At 46.3% G+C, this 18,507-nt stretch overlaps 1 protein-coding gene across 8 annotated transcripts in view; it reads left to right on the forward strand.

The window, feature by feature from the left end:
* Window positions 1-18,507, forward strand: part of FRMD4A (FERM domain containing 4A) — a 434,031-nt gene that overhangs the window by 251,793 nt on the left and 163,731 nt on the right. Inside the window, exon 1 of one of the 8 annotated variants that reach the window (XM_081879087.1) lies at window positions 5,177-5,449. The exons of the other annotated variants lie outside the window; for them this stretch is intronic. The gene's annotated coding sequence lies outside the window, so the exon portion shown is untranslated. Of the gene's footprint in view, window positions 1-5,176; window positions 5,450-18,507 lie in introns of those variants that run through there. 8 annotated transcript variants of the gene reach the window in all.

Here is an 18,507-nt window from a genome sequence, read left to right on the forward strand (position 1 = left end):
GGAAGGAGATCATGTTAGAGCACAGGAATCATGGAGGTGGCAACAGGCAGCCTCCTCAATGGGGTAGGGATGAAATTTGGCTTCACAGGAAACTTTAGTTTTTGGTAATTTACTGCTGTAACTATGCTGCTTTTCAAATCAAATCCTTGATCCCATTGCTCAGCAGAAGAACACAGGACCCTTGGGTCCAACTTGACAATGTCCCTTTGACACCTTCAATGAGAGGCTGCCCCTTCTTACTTTTGTCCTTAAAGGAGGTAAGGAAAATAGGCAATCCATTTACTAGATCAGTACTGATGGTGTGGAGAACATGGAGCAAAAGAGTGGCCCTTCACCAGTGGTCCCATTCCTGGATCATCCAGCTTTTAGATACACAAATAACTATCTGCTGTTCAAGGATTGAGACGGAAGTGTCTCCGGACAGCGCTGGCTCCCGGCCTATAGAGTGAGATGAGCGCACAACCCTAGAGTCTGTCAAGACTGGGCCCGTACGGGCAGGGATACCTTTACCTTTACCTTTAGGCATTTACACAATCCGTATACGGTAATTTTCCAAGAGAAATTGCAAGGTAAATTAAAAGACACTCATACTACCTGGTTTCAGGTAGCTCAGGCTCATTCTTTTGCACTTCGTTTGGAGTGCAGGGCAGAGGGCCTACAGACACTTCCCTTGTTTGAATCCTTATGCAGCAGGTCAGCATATGCCCTGAAAGGTGCCACTTCCCAAATATACAGCAATCTATTAGATCAGGATAGATAGGGTGGGATGTGGGTGGCGCTGTGGGTAAAGCCTCAGTGCCTAGGACCTGCCGATCGTATGGTCGGCGGTTCGAATCCCCGCAGCGGGGTGAGCTCCCGTCTTTCGGTCCCAGCTCCTGCCCACCTAGCAGTTCGAAAGCACACTTAAGTGCAAGTAGATAAATAGGTACCGCTTTATAGTGGGAAGGTAAACGGCGTTTCCGTGTGCTGCGTTGGTGCAGGCTCGCCAGAGCAGCTTCATCACGCTGGCCACGTGACCCGGAAGTGTCTCCGGACAGCGCTGGCCCCCGGCCTCTAGAGTGAGATGGGTGCACAACCCTAGAGTCGGACACGACTGGCCCGTACGGGCAGGGGTACCTTTACCTTTACCTTATTAGATCAGGAAGTGCAGGTGGGGGTGCTAGAAGCCTTCAAATTGTATAGGAATCAGATTTAGGCCACCCAACTGAAAGGTACTGGACTACTTCCCGTTCTAAACCATCTCAGCTCGCTAACAAGAGGTCTTACCCCAAATTTTAAACTTATTATAGTTAACCCAATGTTAAGAATGTTTTTCCATCCCCTAAAATCGACCCCGCTCCCTTCCACGAGTTCCCCTCTTTAATATGCAGAACAGATTAAAATAAAAGAAAATAGAACAAAGAATAAAATATAATTTAACACCCTTTGGATTCCAAATTTCCCTCCCCCCTTTCCCGGTTGCATTCCCCAATGTCCATCAATGCCTGTTGTCATCCTGGAGATCCCACGTCTAGGCCAAAATCCTTCACAAGTCCACTTTGCCGTCTTTTTAATAGTCTTTGCCGTCTTTTTAATCATCTTTAGTTTCAAGCGTCCAATCTTGGAAAAGCTCTATCTCAAAAAGGTCCATTTTTTCCATCCAGATCTCTGTATTTAAGAGTAAAAACTCCAATTTTGTTTCTTTAGACCTTTCAAATCTGGATGTCCCAAATGTTCCCACTTCCAGCTTTGTCCAATTCTTGTTATTCATGTTGTTCTTATTATTCTCTCTCCTCACTTTCCTCTAGTTTCTTTTCCTGCTCTCCTGCAAAAATGTTCCAATTCCAAAAGCTTCTAAATCCCCTACAGAGGCTTTGTTATTCAGGAACAAAACTTTACGTCAAGTCCCTTCCATTCTTCAATAGATAAATCTATTGTCTCCTTTAGTGTAGAGACCTCTGTAGACAAAATAGTGTTCCATTTCTGCAGTTTCCCAGGAGATAAAAAGTCCAATTCAAATTCCATGCCAGCAATACTTGTAGTGTCCCACAGCCCCTCTAGAGGGATTATAATAACTCAGTTTCCTTCCAGATCGCACCCAACAGTCAAAGTAACTTGTTATTCCTTGTTTTAAACAATTTATATCTAATTTGTAACAAATGTAACCGGCAAAGTCCTCATAACAAAGTTCTCTTTTCATTCTTCAGCTTTGACAGCTCCTTTGACAGCTGTCAAAGCCTCTGTTTCTCCTCTCCCGGCGCTCTCGTGGATCGCTCCCGGTTCCCGGGAGGGGGTTGCATTTTAGCTCATGTTCTACTTTTCTCCTCCAGCCCAGTCTTATAATTTTCCATCGTGAAATTAGTGACTTTATCAAAATAAGGTAGCACTCGATCTTAGTTGTTAAATCCTTTGCTTTAAATCCTCTACGACAGGGGGGAGACTGACTTCCTTTTTGCACCTCCCCCGCTCGCTCCGAATTTAATTTTTTCCCCTTTTTAAGTCCAGTTTCCAATTACTCACGGGTTGTTCTTTTTAATCCGAATTTTCAATGGAAGAAGTCAGCGCTCTCCGCCAAATGGCATGCGGCTTCGCTCGGCAGGGGAAGCGGAGGACTCATAGCACCACACACACACCCCGGCACCCGCTCCGTAGCCTTTAAAAAGGCTCCTTCGTGGGTCGGGGGGGCGCAAACGGTGCCCGCCGAGTCACCATGCCCATGGGTTTCAGCGCCCATGGTTTTTGAGGGTCCCCGCGACGCCAACGCGGTAGAACCCAGCCCCTGCCGAGCAGGCTCCCTCCGGAGCTCGGAGGGAGTCCAACCCGGAAGCCCCAAAATTGTGGGGTTGTGGTTTTTTTTTTACAAAAAAGTTCATTGCCGATTGATTCTGCATTACCCTGCAATGGGTCCATCTGAGAGCAGAAGTAGGCTGTGGAAGCAATGGGGGCAATGACATTGTGGGTGAGCATATAGCAAAGTCATAGTCATAGCTTCTTTCTTCATTCAGCACAGAGAGAAAAGGTAATGGATGACTTAATCAAGGAGAGGATTTTCAAATGCCTATCAAGTAACTGCAGCCACCCCTTTTGGACAGCAGGCTCTAGAACTAATCTAGATTACAGACATGACACAAAGAACAGAAAATATTTTACACATGAAGCAAAACTTCAGCATTTAAGATTTATGATTGGTGCTTTTAGAATCTTTCTGGATACATTATTATATTTCTCTCTGTACTATTTGTATTAGTCTGTTGTCCCACTGGCAATGGATTACGCATGCTCCAGGCTGAGGCAGGCAAGGCGAGCGAGCAGGTTGGGGGGTGAGAGAGCAAGGAAGGAGATGGCATGGGGTGAAGGGAGCAAGAAAGGCAGCAGCTGAGCAAGCTGAGCTTGTGGTGATGGGTGGAAGCAGGCAAGGGCTCTGGACTTGTGGTGGTGGCCAGGGTTGAGTAAGTGGGACGGTGCGGCAGCATGGCTGAGCAAGTGGGGCAGAGTGGGTGCATGAGCTGCGCTTGCAGCAGTGGGTGGGCAGCCTGGAATAGAAATCATCTGCATGACCCAATGTTTTATCTCCCTCCAACGTGACCAGAAAACTGACCCCAAAGGTGGGGCAAAGGCAGACAAGGACCAGATGCTAAAAGGGGATCATTGTGTTACCAGGGACGGGTTTTATTTGCATCCCCAATATTGTCCTTTTGGTTTTGCCAGTACAGTAATTATTTTAGTATGTGCTCAAAAGGTTGAACAGCAGATCCAATCATAACATGCTGATTTCTAGACAATTGCTGAATCTCAAGTATGTATTCAAGTCATATTCTGTGATGTGGAAGCCTTATCCCTTAGGCCCAAATATGCAGGGACAGGCTCTGTTTGCCAGCGAAGGATGAATTCTCTCCACATGGTTTGACGTGCTCTTTCCTTGGTTACTGCTGTACCTATTTATGACTGAGGTCTGGCTCTAGAATTGCAGCCGATGTCCTCCTGCCTCAGGCCATGCTCTGGAAGTTTTAACTTTGCCATATAAAATCATCCACAAGACCAGCTACCACCTCTGCAAAGACAATCCATCACCACAATCCATCACCACGCCACCATGTCAAGGGTATTATCCTCAAAATTCACTTGACTTTGCATCTTAAGACAGCCTCAGATTCTCATACCCGACTGCTGAGTTTGCTATGCGAATTTGATGCATTACCATGAAAAACAGTCCATGACGGTACAGGTGGTGTCAGTCCCTCACATATCAGCGAGGCTGTTTTTTAATTCTGGTTGACAGAAATCTGAGTTGCTTTTCACACTCAGCAAACTTGCTTATATGTTTGCATCCACGTGTCTTCAAACCTCAACACTTCATAGCCACAAGGAGTTCGGGATCTGGCTTGGGGGGCAAGAATGGTTGGCCACTGGTTGGGGCAGGGAGGGGTGGGAGCTGTAGTCCAGCCAGATGTGGCCATGGCTTCCCCACCCTTGATCTTTTCCCAGTTCCTGGGGCTGCTTGTCTGGGAGAACACGAGTTCACGGACAGAAGAGCATTTGGAAGGTTTTCCTCCCTCCTAGCCCCTTGTAGTTACCGAGGTAAGAAGCCGAGAGACTTCGCATGCCCTGGCCAGGGGGCGAGGGAGGACTGGAGTGTTGGTGCGGGAGGGAAGGAGCGGCGGGGGGACCCGGCCGAGCCCCGGATTCCTCCTGGGGGATCCCTCTCGCTCTCGCCCTTCTCCCCCTGCAGTCTCCGCGGCTCCTGCGCCGGAAAGGCGAGGGAAGAGCAAGAAGCCAAGGTGGCCTTGCTCTGTGTTTCGGCTCCCATTCCAGAACGCGGCCTCTTTTCGCTGAAAGGCGGGTGTGGCGGGGCCGGGGCGGTCGCCCAGGAGCGCGTCTCTCTGCGCCTCGCGGCTTCCCTCCGCTCCGGCCCCGCCTGGAAGCCCGGCAGTGGCGCGCCCGCCCGCCGGCGAGGTCTGCCAGCCGCCTGGGGACGCAGCGGGACGCGCGCAGAATCTCAGCCGCTGGGCGAGCGCGGGGCCGCCGCCGCCGCCGCCTCCTCCTTCCCGGCCGGCCGGCCGGCCTCCCTCCTCCCTCCTTCCCGCCCTGTCTGTTTGCGTCTCGTCCCCCGGCCGGCCGGCTGGCTGGGAGCTGCGGAGGATGGAGGCGGCGGCGCGCTCTGGAGCCCAGCCAGGCTCGCTCTCTCCGAGAGAGCGTTAGCGGCAGCGGCGTCGGGGCCGGGGATGCGGTCGCCTCGGGAAAGCGCCCCTGGCAGACGCGCGCAGAGCAGCAGCGAGCGAGAGAAAGGGCTGCGCCTCCAGGCCGGCAAGTCCTCACAAATGGATGCCGCCGCCGCCGCCGCCTCTCTCTGTTAGGCCACAGGCCCGAGGAAACGGGATTTAATGGGATGCTTTCTTTCTGGGAAGAGGGGGATTGAAATCTGAATTGCTCCGCCGCCGCCGCCGCCGCTCCTGTTGAGGTGGAGGGAAAGGTAACGCGAGTCTTTGTTTCCATCAAGGGGGGAAGCCATTGAGAACATGCAGCATTTTCCTTTTCCTTAAAAAAAGGGGAGAGGCTGAAGGGAAGCACAAACTGTAGCTGCTTTATGATGCCATTTTTCTAGGATTTCATTATAACATGGAATCGCTAGGTCTTCTCATTTAAAAAATACATTTTTAATGCCTAGGTTTCGCAAAACCATTACGTTGCAGGAGCTGAGAGAGGGAAAGCAATGTGGATTGGCTTTGGGTGTGCTGGGGTTGTGGCTGGGGGTGTGAGGAGAAAGGTACAAGGAATTATCTAAATTCAAACAAGCCTGGGAGCCTTTTACTAGGATCTGCTAATATGGAGCTGTTCCTTTGCACTCTAAATGCATGCAGCCTGTTTAATGCACAGCTTGAGGCTTGTAAAAGGTGAAACCTCTGGAATATTTTTTGTTTTCATTCAAACATTAGGCTCTCCTATTCTCTTGCTGGCAAGTTGTTTCACATTCAGTAAATCAATCAGTTTCCCATTATTTTGAGATCTTTGCTTCTCTCTCCCCCCCCCCCCCCATGCTGCAAACGAATCCATATGAGATGACTTTCCTGATTGTGTTATTAGGCATGTTCACTGCTGAGTGGGGAAAGCAGAAAAGTAGATTGCAGCATCCATGCAAAATTTCCAAAAGAAACAACTCTTTCTATTAATAGTACTGGCAGTGGTTTAATAAAACACATGCAGACAAGCAAACGGTCCAGCAGCACTCTTTCTGAAGCAGTCAGAGGCTACCCTAAAGGAACAAAATAGATAAAGGATGAACTGTAGAAATGAACAAGTACAAATAACGGAGACAATTATTTTTGAAAGCTAGAGAAAGGGGTGTTTTCTAGCTTGACTGTATGAGGTTGTGTATATATTTGCAGTCTGTATGTGCACTTTGAAAGTGCCAACACTGATGGTGAGAATCCACCGAACCTGTCTGAACTCCACCTTTGGCAGCATCGTAAGGGGTTTAACCAGAATTACATTGCACCAGGTTTAATTTGGATTCACACTGGAGTAGCTTCCTACCCACAATATTTCTCATGAAATGTGTCATGTCTGATTTGTATGCCAGTGTTGTATCCCGACCCCTAACCAAGCACCAAAGAGTAAAACGACATGGGTGGTTATTTTTCCTATCCGGTACTGTCAGGATGGCAGAGGGCCCAACAGGCAGGCTGCCCTGTGAATAGCTGACTTCACACTAGTTGAACCCATGGACTGCTGACCACGGCAATATTGTTTCTGTTCTGGCTGCAGAAGAGCAGTTTGTAGCTACTTGTTCTAACCTTTTCTGGCACAAGGTACTCGCTCCAGAAAATATGTTGCAGATCATGTGTTCTTATATTGAAGAGTGACACCATTAGTCTGCCTCAGCTACTGCTATTCAGGCCATGGTTCCAAAATAGTTTAACTCTTTGTGTGATGTGCACAATTGCATTGTTGCAAACTGGTGTTATCAAGTAGGCTCAGCATCAATTTGTCAGGATTTAGTTTCTACTATTATGGAAAAGTATCCTTATGGTTCCTGAATCAAATTTTCAGAAACAGGAGCAGGGAGGGCTCAGAGCTGGTGATGGGGCTTAGCTCAGAGCAGGCTTAGCTCTGCAAGCTACATGCCAAGCGCCCCAAGTTCACTTTGCTGCATCTCAAGTTGAAAGGCTCTCAGTTTGCAAGGCCCATTCAAAAAGAAGAGAGGCGTGTCACCTGTGGACCAGTTTTGCCATTCAGGCATAAAAAGCAGTGCCATCTCTTTAAGGGTGGTTCACTCTTTTTGCCACAACTGTATGTGTGTAGAGGCATGCGCCTGTGGCAATGGAGTGGGCATGCATCAGGCAGCTGTGGCTAATCAGGACTTCCCTGCATGTGTCCAGCACATGTTCTTGCATGTTTACAAGTATGCGTCTCCATTTCACGCTGAGTGTAGCTTACAGCTGCAAAAATGCTTGCCAAATAAAGTGCAAATTGGGACCTCCAGTAGCTTGCTGAAGTCAGTGGTGGCAGGGACTGGCAAGTATCAAACAAGGAACAGTTCTTGTGGCTCCACTGTGTTTTATATTTGTGGCATCGCTATTAATTTGTTCACAAGCTTCAGTTGGGAGGACAATATCCCATGCTTCCAAATCTCCAGTGTTTGGTAATGTGCAATATTGCTGAATGTAAACTCTGGGGGCTAGTTTTAAAATAGTTTTAATGGTAAAGAAAACCATGTTTCTCTCTAGAGAACCTTTGCTGTTTCTCTGTAGGGTAATAGACTGCAATATAAAGTGTTTCTGCAAAACTCTATTGGGTTGCTGTGTTTGTGATCACAAGTCAGAGTAATTTTTCAAACCTTTGTAACATGTGAATTCTGCAAATATCCATTGTGCGAGTATCCCACTCCACAATTCCTGGAAGTGCTGGACTATTACTCTGTGCAAATTTTCACAAACCACAATAGTGGGAAATCAGCTATCCATCACAAGTTACTTTTACCACACAGCACAATTAAGCCTTACCAACTGCATATTAAGTTAACACCAGCTTGTACAGTCAGCAAAATTAAGCAGTGGAGCTTTTCCTGGACTGCATCACTTCTGGTGATGGGGTAGGAGTTCCCATTTGAATTTAATTTCAGGTGAGGGGTAGGAGTTCCCATCTGAAGGCTAATTTAATGGGGGAGAAACATATCCTTGCACATAGAAAGCTGGCATGCCAACCTAACTTTCTCCAACATGCTATTTTCTGTATGTGCAGGGATGGTTTTTAAATGGAGAAGCAATCAGTCATGCAGCCTGCTCACCTGCAGCCACACTTTTACATTTCTGGGCAGCTGAAGTGTTCATAAACATTTTGTGATACTCCCAGAAGCTGAATCAACCGTGATGGAAAACTTACTTCAGTTAGCTAAAGTCAAGAGTTATTGCAGCTGTTTGCTAGGGATGGTTCAAAAAGAGCAGCCTGGTTTTTACCTCTGAGGACATCTCCAGTGAGAGCCAGTGTGGTGTAGTGGTTAAGAGCGGTCGTCTCCTAATCTGGGGAACCGGGTTTGCTTCCCCGCTCCTCCACCTGCAGCTGCTGGGTGACCTTGGGCCAGTCACACTTCTCTGAAGTCTCTCAGCTCCACTCACCTCACAGAGTGTTTGTTGTGGGGGAGGAAGGGAAAGGAGAATGTTAGCCGCTTTGAGACTCCTGAAGGGGAGTGAAAGGCGGGGTATCAAATCCAAACTCCTCCTCCTCCTCTTCTTCTTCTTCTTCTTCTTCTTCTTCTCCCCTCTCCCCGCCCTGGGCTGTCACCTGAATAAAGAAATCAGAAGAGCTTTAATCGGCTGAGTGATTGATTAAACATGTTCTAACTTGCATGTGATTAAAAACAATAGTCCTAAATCAAGAGGGATGCTTTTATTTGTTTTCAGATGGTACATAAGTGCACCATAGGAGGCATCAGCTTATAAGAGGCACACCGTCTGGTGGAAGAGAAGAGGGGAATGCATCTTACAAAATTGCATTTGCCAATTACAGTTTTTATAAGTACCTGTGTGAAAAATACTTTTTTAAAAATCTGCTTGATAAATTGGTAGCATCTTATTAGTTGGTTAAAAAGTTTTTAATTCATTAATCTAAACTATTAATTGAGTAAACATTGCAGCTCTACTTTTCTCGTTCACTATCTGATTGGGAAACTGAGGAAATGGGCAACTCCTGGCTCCATTTTTTCCTATTCTGTGCTTTCTGTTTCTGCTTGACCATAGCTAGTGACTTAAATAGTATCCAAGGCTATCTTAGATTTCTCAAAGAGACGACAGCACATGGGCTGTGAAAGTAGAGGCAGAATAGCAGCAGAAGAGATGTGCTTATATCCCTCAGGTTTCAGGTTGCAGGAGAAATTTTGGTTTATTTCTTGTTTTATGCTTATATATCACCTTTCTTCCATTATGGAATCTGAGGACATATACTTGTGGTTCTGTAGTGGCTGAAATTAATGCCTTCTTTAGGGAGAGCATGGCATCAGCCAGTAAAAGTTTGATATTGTTTTGAGTTCCTGCTCAAAAACCTTACTTTGCAGTTCGCAAGTCTGCTACAGGCCCTGGACACCATCTGCTAATCTCATCTTTAACCTGGGAATGGCACTGAGGCTTGGGTCTGCAACCTCTGTTCTGCATTAGAGACAGCATCCCCATTGATCCTGTGGGCTTTGACGAATGGGAGTATTATAAATTTTGGAAAGGAAGCCCACAGAATGGCAGTGTGTTCCCTTCCTGCAGGATTCACCTGGTGGGGTTCTACTTCCTGAAGGAGTTCAGGAGTTCACCTATGGTTGGTTGTTGTTTTTTATGCATAGGGTTTTGTTGGTTGGTTGGTTTTACAGCACACACACTTCTCTGGCTTGCCACTGAGCTTATCGTGGAGTCCTTCCTTACAGACTTCCCTACACTCCTTTCCTGTCCTTCCATCTTCCTCCCACTCTCCAGAGAGGGCCTTCTAGTCCAGTCCTCCTGGTCCCTCTTGTGCCAGGGCTTCTCCTCAACCCCAGCTAAAGTTCCCCTGTACACATGATCCAAGCTTTCTCCCAGTCTCTCTCACTCCCCTACTCATGCAAGCTTTCAATCTCTTTCTCCCACACTCTCTCCAATCTACTACTTCTGTGTGCCAAGCAGCATTCCTTGTGCAGTGTTCCAAGCTGACTCCTTGCTCCTGCCCTGCTGGCTTTTAAGTCTCGGCCGTGCCTCACAGGGGGCATCCCTACAGGGCCCTTTGACCCACTCTTCTTCTGGCCTGCCCTTTCCTCTCTGTGAGAGCCACAAGAGGGATGTTGCAGCACCTTGCCATGTTCCTACCCCAATGCTACACCCTTTACCAAGGCAGCTGTGGGAGGCTCTGGTTCCTGGGCTCCCAGGCTGCCTCTCTAGCCAAACCTTTTCCACGGGGACCTAATGGCCTGTTGTGGACCTGTCCTTAATTGCTTTCACAAGTCTCTTGCAGTGAACTATCACCCATGATCATGAGTGGATCATATGTGTATGTGAGGCTGCTGGCTGAGATTGCAGCCAGCAGATGTGGAATTCTTTGCTATCAACGTTCTTATTTCTTTGAAAGCCCTTCCAAGAGCTTTCATCCTAGTTTTAATTGAAATTCACCTATCTTGGCCCCAGCTTCACAGAAACGTCTCAAAAACAAAGCAGGAAGATATTGTTGGAAACCTTTTCAACTCTCATGTCTGGAGCTCCTTGGCTGAGCCTTTGCTCGTTTCGTTTTCATGAATCAAGCAATTTCATTCCTTGTTAGCTTCTACTGGTATCACATCAGGCTCTGATTATTAACCCTCTTCCTGAGCCAGTGAGCCACTTTGAACCTTGCATATCCTGTCTGTTCACCTCCCTGAGCATGGGGTGCAGGTTTTCCAAGTGCTGGTTTTGTCCATATAAACATTCTAGGTCCCTAATCCAGATACGCTGTTTATTTCCTTGACAACATGACAGCCAGTTACCTGATTTATTTTGCTCTTTTGATGCTTTGGGTGACTTTGTTAGACTACTAGATGCAGGCTAGCTAAATGCGGCTTACATTCAATGACAACCTAGGCAGGAGCAGAGGAAGGTGGGTGCTGTGGGTGCAGGCCGCCCTAGGTGTCACCACTGGGGGGGTGACAAAATGCTGGGGGGCACTCACCTCAGGGCCTGCAGTGCGCCCAAGCCATGCGCCTCTCCTGGGAGAGACGTGGTGGCTTGGGTGTGTGCAGGCTCTGCGCTGCCCAAACAGTCCACCCGCTGCCTCCCCCCCCCCAGCTGTAGGGTGGCTGAGTGGGAGGAGGTAGGCAGACTCTGGAGGCCCTGTGGTGTCCCCCACCCTCGCCCCGCCCCTGACGCCCAAGCGGCTTCCTCCACCACTGAACCTAGGAAGTGGTACTTTACGTGTCTGGTAACTTAGTGGTACTGTAGGTAAGGACACTCATTAAACAAGGGGCTGTTGCTGCCATGGCCACTCCCAGGCAAGCTACAAGGCAAGTCCACAGATTGCTGAGCACTGCCAGATGCACATATTGTGTTATACATTGGAAAGAGACAAAGCCCTGTGCATGGGACTGATGTGTTCAGGATAAAAGTGAGATGAAAGTGAGAGTGCTCGCTGGAGGTTTCTTTAATGTTCTCTCTGGCATGCTTGCTGCATAGTAGTAGAGGGGACTCTGTACACCATCTCCCATCAGGCCATGTACTGCAGGTTATCCCTTTTCCTTTCCTCACAAGAACCATGTGAAATAATTAGCTCAAGGTCACCCAGGGAGCCGTATCAGACCATGTGTTTCCTCATTCACTGCTGGCTGTGCTTGGCATCTGTCTGTCTTGGGAGACAATGGAGGAGTCTGCCTTTGGGGGTGAAGTCAAACCATTGGAAGGTTGCAGCATCTTCTTTGGCCGTAGAGACTGACATGTTTTGTTGCACCTGGAGCAGATGAAGGCGTCCACTCGTCCTGCTGCAGATGAACCGTGGCATTTCTTCTTTCTGAGTGCCTCCCAGCAGTCATTCCTCCTCTGATAACTGTGTGCCCACTGATAATTGACACTGGGCTAGCAAAAATGTAAGGTTTTTTTCTCTCTTTTAAATAATATCTCAACCTAAATAAATAGCATTTTCTTTTCATTTCTTGAGTGTTCTGACTTGACTATTGATGTGGTCAGTATTGGAGTTTATGATGATGGTGGTGATAGTGATGACTTTGCAAACATTACTTGTCAGTGCCAAAGCACTTCTTCTTCACTGTTCGCCTCCCAGCATTATTTGTGAAAATGCTTCCTTCCTTGTGTACATTGTCCTTCCAAGTGACATCACTGTGTAGTCAAATGTTCCTTCTTTCATGACTGTGGCTGGCAGTGTAGGTGTGGCATCATCCCATTTGGTTTGGGGTGTGGACACCCAGGTGACTAATCCAGGAAAGAAGCAGCTGGGGGGGGGGGAGAGAGAGAGAGATTGGGCAGTGGGGGGGGGGACAAAAGCAGTAGAGGGAGATATGATGCATAGCAGGATAAAACTAAGTAAATATTTTGACATATTTTTTTTTATTTTTTGGTCTAGATGGGGAGGACCTCTATCTTATAGTTTTTTCACGAAAGTAAAAGTGGAGAATAATTGGCACAGCCCCTGTATCCTGAGCACTTGAAATATTTCGCAATTATCTACCCAGGAGCTGCTGTCAGATAGCAAAGAAATGCCATCCAGAACTGATGCTTTCAGTGAGCTTTTGTATAGTCTGCCAGCTATACAAAACTGCCATGACAAGCAAAGAGAGCTCAGAATCAGCACAAAACCCAGCAGTCAAAAATCTTTATGGCAGCATTTTCAATTGGGCTCCCTAAATCTGCAAATGAAACAACTGTTTCATCCTATAGCATCAGCATGTGTTTGCCCTTTAAAATGTAACCAAGCGAGAACATCTTTTCATGTCTTGCTGTGTTTGCCATCCTTCAGTGTTTTGAAATGGGGTGGGGGAAGATGCGCAGTAAACATCGGCCCACCTGTGCATACAGTATCTGTTTAGCACCAACAGGTCTCTTTCTTTGTAGCTTTCCAGACACTTTGTTTTCCCCATCCTCTTTTGTTTGGGTTAGTCCTGATCCAGCACCTGTTGCTTGATATCCCACACATATAATACATTGGGTAGTTAGTCACACTGCTGCCTGCAGTTCTCCCCATCCCTTCTTTGTTCTTTTGCAAACAGGGCCAGATTTATTTATTTGTAGCATTCATAAGACACGTTACCAGCCATGTGGGCTCTGCAAGCAGCTCACTGTTAAAGAACCACACACACTTGCACAAGGAAAAATACAGTAGCACCCAGAAATCAGAACCAGGAAAAAGAACAAAAACAAGCCCTTGTTGCTTTTAACTATGCTTCTAAAAGTCTGGCATGAACTTGCCATCGGGGCTTCTGTCGGGGATCTCCAAAAGGAGGGAACCACTGGGGGAAAGTCCCTGGATCTTTTAATCAATCACAGAACCTCTAGAAATGAAGACAACAAAAATCAGATACTTAAGACCAAATTAGATGTGACTACTGAGATGCATGAATGAATGAATGCATGCACATACGTTTATCTAGTCAGGACAAATAGTTTGGGGGAGGCGGGGAGAAAGTTTTCAGCATGAAAATAGTGCTGGGGAGACAAATTACAGTTCCCTCCCCTGTGCTGTGGTCTCAAGCCACACACCTTCTGCTTGCAAAGTTTAAAGAGGACAGAACTGGATTCTTACATCTCTGTTGGCACAACTAGCCTAGTCCTCACTCATGGCCATCTTAAGGTACCAGGAGGAATAGTGGGATGATGCTTTTCTGTAAGTACCTAGTAAGTACTGCATAGGGCTTTAAGTCTTTGGGGTTAAGCCCAGGAAAAACCCTGGTAACCTATTCAATTAAGAGCATAGGAAGAGCCTTGCTGGGTCACATCCAAGGCCCATCTACAGAATACCCATAGCAGGTAGGGATGGATGGATTCATCCATTTCAGTTTAACTTAGTTTGGCATTTTTCCAAGTTCAGTTCTCCACATTTCAGCATCAGTTTGCAACTTAAAAATAAGTCCTCAGAAGAAATCTCCATCATTTTATTGTGCATTTCTGCTTATATACATATTTTTGTATGCAGTTTTGTTAAACATTTGTACAGGAAATTTCCTAATATAATGTATTTCTATATTTTATTTTTACTAATATATGCATTTCTAGGCACACTCGCACCTATATATGCATTTTGTACACATGATTTTGTTTGAAAACTGCATCGCAAAATTTGGAGAAGTGAGAATTCCCAAGATAGCTTTTGTGGTATCTTCAGCTGCCCCCCCCCCCGCCCACAGTTCTCATTCTTATTTCTAACCTCCATTGTTTGTGGTGGTGATAATTATATTACTGTTACTGTTGTCACAATTTATTACCTGCCCTTTGCCCTAAGGCCCCAATATGGGTTGCAACAATTAAACACAATTATATGCATTTGTTTTAAAGCATGTCAAAATAGAAACAGATTTTATTGTTTCTTTATTGTGTACATTGGGTGAGAACACCTGAGGTGGAAGGTTGGTGCCTACACCTGGGGTTTTTCCTAGCTTATTTTTTCTGGCAGCCCCATCTCACACTGCGTTGAATGCTGTTTCTGAAGCTGTGCCGTGTTTTGAGATGGAGAGCCTGATAATTCATCCTCTGGAAAGAAGAGCTCAGAAGCCCTTCTGACATTATCACGGATGCTTGGAGGACAGTCATGATGCTCACTGAATGCAGCGAATGCCAACAAGGGGTGGGGTTTAAGTTCTGGCCCATACTTAGTCTTGCGCCAAACCAAAACATTTGGAATAGACTAGGGATGTTCCCCCACCACCCCATTTTCCAGAACCCTACTTTCTATGGGTCGTATCCAACACTGCTCACGTGCAGTTCATCTTGTGCCATGGGACTTCCTCTTCCTCTCCTTGCCTCCCCAGAATCTGCTCTGGAGGGTCTCCAACCCTCTAGGGCAGAATTTGAGGGTGTGCCCCTAGGGGAGAGGATCTGAGGGGGAAGTTTGGCTGTGCTAGTGGAAGTCTGCTATGCTCATGGAAGAACTGCATTGGGAAGGACGCTTGGTCTTTTCCCTTTCCTTGTGTAGCTTGAGGTTTCTCTCCCTTTCTATAACTTTCTATTGTTTTAAGGCAGCAGCAACTACTAGTTTAACCAAGCAAGTGCCTTTGGCTGAGACTCTTTCTTTGCTCTAGCTTTCTGTTTGTGGTGCAATCCCTGGGAGAGCTCTTGCAGACAGGAAGAGTTTTCTTACCACAATCACACATACAAGCATTTGTTTTAGCCACACCAACCACAAGGTGGTAAGATCAGTAGCAATTTTCACCATGTGTATGCATGTGCAAGTGCGTGAGAGAAGAAGAGGCAGAGAAACAGAGGACATGCAGGAAAAGGTAATATTAGGCTCTGATTTCTGCTACAAGCTGTTAGAAGAAGCAAAATCAATATATTTCAGTAAATTATTGAGTCTCTACATATTTGATTGTTCAGCATTTATAATGTGACACACAAACATTAATCATTTTGTGTGCGAGTCTTTGCTGGGAACATTATGCTCTTACATAATTTTAATATAGTTCTCCCCTTATTTGTTGTTATTGTAAACAATGCTGACCATATAAAATTTGCCTTTGGCTCCTTGTGGTGCAGTATAATTAGGGCAAAGTGGGTTTATCTGGAAGCTTCGGGAACGAGTCGCCCTGGGAAATCACTTGATTGGTGGGGTTGAAATCCTCACAATTTACAAATTAGCGTTGTGTAGACATGGTTCGGCTGGTAGCCTTTAAGCAAGCAGCTCGGACTGGGACATTGTGCTTTGAGTGGTGGGTTGGTGCTAATCATCAGCACTCTTTTGTTTGGGGAGGGGGGAGACAGAAGGGGAAAGATGGAGATGGAGAAATGTTAAACGTGGGATCCACGTTAAAAGTGTGACTCAGTCCCAGATCTGAAAATGTTGAACATAACTGGACTGAGCTTCCTCTGGGTCTCCTCCATCTGTGATTCTGTGAATGATTCAGTTACCGATAGGTAGCCGTGTTGGTCTGCCATAGTCAAAACAAAATAAAAAAATTCCTTCCAGTAGCACCTTAAAGACCAACTAAGTTAGTTCTTGGTATGAGCTTTCGTGTGCATGCACACTTCTTCAGATACCAAGTGTCTGAAGAAGTGTGCATGCACACGAAAGCTCATACCAAGAACTAACTTAGTTGGTCTTTAAGGTGCTACTGGAAGGAATTTTTTTATTCTGTGAATGATGCAAGAGACATTGATCATCACCTCTAAACATATATTCCCAGGTCCAGAACAGACAACTTGTCCATTGTAAGTAGCAATCATTGGAGCAGGCCAGCTGAGGGAGGAAATGGAATTTCCAAAACTTGATTAATGGTATATTGGTGTATTTTCAGCCGTAAAGTCTTTCATTCATTCATGTAGCAGTGCCCATGGTGTGGGCTGTTCAGACTGCATAGAAGCAAAGGGCAAAATGTGACGATGCATTTGGACTGTTCCAGGAGAGGTGGAGTCCTGTTCATTTGCTCTGCCTCAAATTGACACACTGCCTGTCATTTAACAGGGCAAGTAAGAATGAGAATGTGGTGCAGTTTGCGTTTGCTTCTAAGAACTCAGCATCCACAATTAGAATGTTTAATGGGTGGGGAACTCAGCCTCTCAGAAGAAATGCAAAGTTCTCTTTCTTACTTGCCAGAGCACTGCGCTCCTACCAATGTTATCTTCAATAGCCAGGCATACAGCCTCATTCTCAGTTATGTACTGGAGAGGCTGAGGTCTTTTGCTTCTCAGAATACAGACCGATATCAGCTAGGAAAAACAAACACCTTCCAGACCACACTGTAAGAACACCCTCCAGTGTCTGGATGGGCAGTAGAGAGTCTGATCTGATGGAAACAGGTTGAATAACTTTAAAGGAACAGTCTTCGGCTGGTGTTTTAAAGCTAAGCCCAGGCTTAGCCACTGAGCCCAAATCCAGGCATGTTGTGAACAGTCCAGGATTGTGGAATGCAGGCATGGGGACTTCTAATTAGAGGAATGAGGCTCACTTGCTTCTGTGATTTAATGATTTCAAAGACCTGCTTGTTTCTTTCAATTTGCTGTTTTAGCCACACCCAGAATAGATTTGTAAAGACTGGAACACAGGCTACAGGGAGAGCTTCACCTGCTGCCCCAAATGGCCTTCCTGTGGTGAGCTCTTAATGTTTTGCAGAGATATATGATGAACCTTTTGACTTTGTTGTCTGACTGAGACTTCAAAAGGGGTTGGATGGGGGTGTCCTGTTCCTAATAGGACACCATACATGGCTGGCAACCTGTGTTTGACTCGGGGAGTTGCAAGTTGCTTAGGCCTCTTTTAGGAGCATTTGCCTCATGCAGCTTGGCGACAATGTTGTGATTTTCTATCCTGCTGCTGGAAAGGGCATAGAGACTCACAACTTGATGGCTAATCCCTACATACTAAGCGCTGCTAACAACCCCATTCAGCACAGAGTTGGTTCAGCGAAGCCCATTTGCGGGGCTAGCGCTACTGTTAGGCAAAGTGCTAAGGGACAGTGGCAGCAGCTCCTCCCTTGGGCTGTTGTTCTTAAGCCTCTCCAACACAGGTGAATCAGGCTGCAAAACTAATTCCTCACAGGTAAAGACAGCAAAAAGGAGGATATAAAGCATGCATCAAACCACAAAATATACTGTGACTTGTAGCAAATAATCAGCTCTGATCATGCCTCAGTTCTTCAGGTCTGCAGGGCCTGTATCAGAAGATGCTGCACATTACAGAAGATGCTGCACATTACATGCTGCACACTAATGTGCATCGTAGTGCACATTATGTTTGGCTTATGTACTGGTCTTAAGGAAAACGTTCCATTAACGCTGATTCTGCGTGTGCTCAGGGGCACCGTGCACCTTTGTGGGGAAGGATGCCATGTGCTGCTTTGCTTCAGGCAGTAAGATTTATTGGGCTGGCCCTGTCTATTGATTTCAGTGGGCTTAGTTTCACACAGGATCAATTTGTTATGTGCATGAGGGTGACCTCTGACCACCTAGACGCAACCTACTGCAACCTTTAACGTTGCTAATCCCACCCAGGTTTTTACATTTTGCATCTTCCTCTAGAGCTGCTGCCTGTGACTGCATCCATGAATTCCCAGCCAGTTGGTTTCCCAAGACTCCTTAAGAAAGAACAAATTGGATGTGTTTGTACTTGGCCCATTCACAGACCTCAGTTTGGTTCTTAGATAATATGACTGTTTTTTTCTGGACAAGGACCCTCCAAAATGAGTCAGGGGCTTGGTAGGGTGTTGAAAAGCCAGGTTATTAATATTGAAAATAGTCTGTTCCTTTCAAACACACATAAGGTATAAAGGGAAGTGGAATTGTACACACATACACACACACCTACATGTACTTTGAAATGCTGTGTGTGATATAAAACAGCTCAGCAGCCATTATATGGCTTGGCAACCAGAATATCCAAGAGTGAGAGATCTCA

Source organism: Podarcis erhardii (assembly GCF_964252035.2).
Source record: "Podarcis erhardii genome assembly, chromosome: 10".
Classification (NCBI taxonomy): domain Eukaryota; kingdom Metazoa; phylum Chordata; class Lepidosauria; order Squamata; family Lacertidae; genus Podarcis; species Podarcis erhardii.